General features: G+C 47.1%; 1 pseudogene; it reads left to right on the top strand.

Annotated features, from left to right (window-relative positions):
- Window positions 1-298: 298 nt before the first annotated feature.
- Window positions 299-1,504, top strand: LOC121002607 (annotated as a pseudogene).
- The last annotated feature ends 225 nt before the right edge of the window (window positions 1,505-1,729 follow it).

Here is a 1,729-nt window from a genome sequence, read left to right as displayed (position 1 = left end):
TACATTTTTTACAAGGTGTTTTTTTTTGTACAGAAGCAGTAAAACATAAAAAACCTGTACACATCTATCTCCATCAGTCCCAAAGACTTAGATTGGAACCTCGGGGCCGTTGTGTGACCACCGCTCCAGTCAGAAAAAAAACCTAAATGGCCAAATAGATGTCATTTCATGATAATATTTGAAAAAAAAGTGACCAAAAAGTCAGTCAGCCCTGGAGCATCGCGAGGAGCAGGTAGAGAACATGAGGAGTAGTCTTCATCATGGAGTTATCACCTATGGAAATTAACCCTGATGCTTAATGAAAAAGTTTGTGGATGTTCTAGAGTTTGAGCATGATTACCTGAAGTCATGTTCCCATGAGGTCTGCATGGTGCTGCTGCTCTTCCCCCTCACTCCACAGCATGCAGAATTCAAGAAGAAGCAAGATGATGAACAGAAGGACAAGGATCCTGATGCCAAACTATACTTAATGAAACAGAACCTTGAAAACTCTTGTGGAATAGTTGGGCTCATCCATGCTACAGCCAGTAATAAAGGCAAACTGAGTTTTGATGCAGATTCTGCTTTGAAGGATTTCCAAGACAAATCAGCAGATGCCTCTCCTGAAGACCGGGCCAAACCCCTGGAGGAAAATGAGGCCCTTAGACATGCTGGGAGTTATAGTCCTCTCCTGTTATACCTCCTGCAATAATGTGCTCTGCATTAGATCCGGGACAATGGGTAGGCGAGGCTAGACATCCGCCTAGGGCACCACTTCGCTACCCATAAAGGGGGGGCACACTCATGGCCGTCCAACTTCACAAGCCTCAGGCCGCTAAACTTCAAGCCTGTAAGGCATTAGAACAGCGCAAGAAGCCGCAATGACATCAACACAACCTCCTGCTCTGGGTCTCACATGATGACATCATCACGTAAGACCCGGAGCAGGAGTGATGATGTCATTGGGACTGCATCCATCAGTCGATCAGCTGTTTGAGGAGGCCGCATGCGCTGCGCACACGTGTCGTCTCCCTTCTCTCTTCATGCTCACCGCTTTATGTCTGTGGGACAGCAGCAGTGAACAGAACGCGCCGTCTGCTCAAACAGCTGACCGGCGGAGGTGTCAGGTGTCGGATGTCGGACTGTGTTTTTATCACATTATTACAAGATTTGGGGCCTCACTTTTGATTTTGCCCAGGGCCACATTTTGTCTAAAACCGGCCCTGGCGGTCAGCACATAACCCCATTGCAGCTGAAGGACACTACAGGCCTAATGACGATGGAGTCCATGTCCACTTCATAGTGTTCACAACAGTAAATGGGCATCTCTATGAACTTGATGGGTTAACTGCAAAGCCTATTGACCATGGTGCTACTTCTGAAGGGACTTTACTGGAGGATGCCGGCAAGATATGCAAGACAGGGCGATGTCTGTTTTTTATCTGTGGCTCTCGTCAAGGCTTCCATTGTAGGTCACTGTAGTTTGGTTATTACCGGTTACTGCCTTGTTTTACCTGTTAAGTGAGTTAGGGTACTTTCACACTTGCAGCAGAGGATTCCGGCAGGCAGTTCCGTCAATCCGGAATTCCAGCAATCCGGACGCAAACTGATGGCATTTGTCAGACGGATGCGGATCCGTCTGACAAATGCATTGAAATACCAGATCCGTCTCTCCAGTGTCATCCGGAAAAACTGATCCGGTATTATTTTTATTTGGCATTTTTAAAGGTCTGCGCATGCGCAGACTGGA

The sequence above is a fragment of the Bufo bufo genome, chromosome 5 (assembly GCF_905171765.1).
Source record: "Bufo bufo chromosome 5, aBufBuf1.1, whole genome shotgun sequence".
Classification (NCBI taxonomy): domain Eukaryota; kingdom Metazoa; phylum Chordata; class Amphibia; order Anura; family Bufonidae; genus Bufo; species Bufo bufo.
The sequence above is the reverse complement of the archived record's forward strand: the minus strand, read 5'-3'. Positions and strand labels throughout refer to the sequence as shown.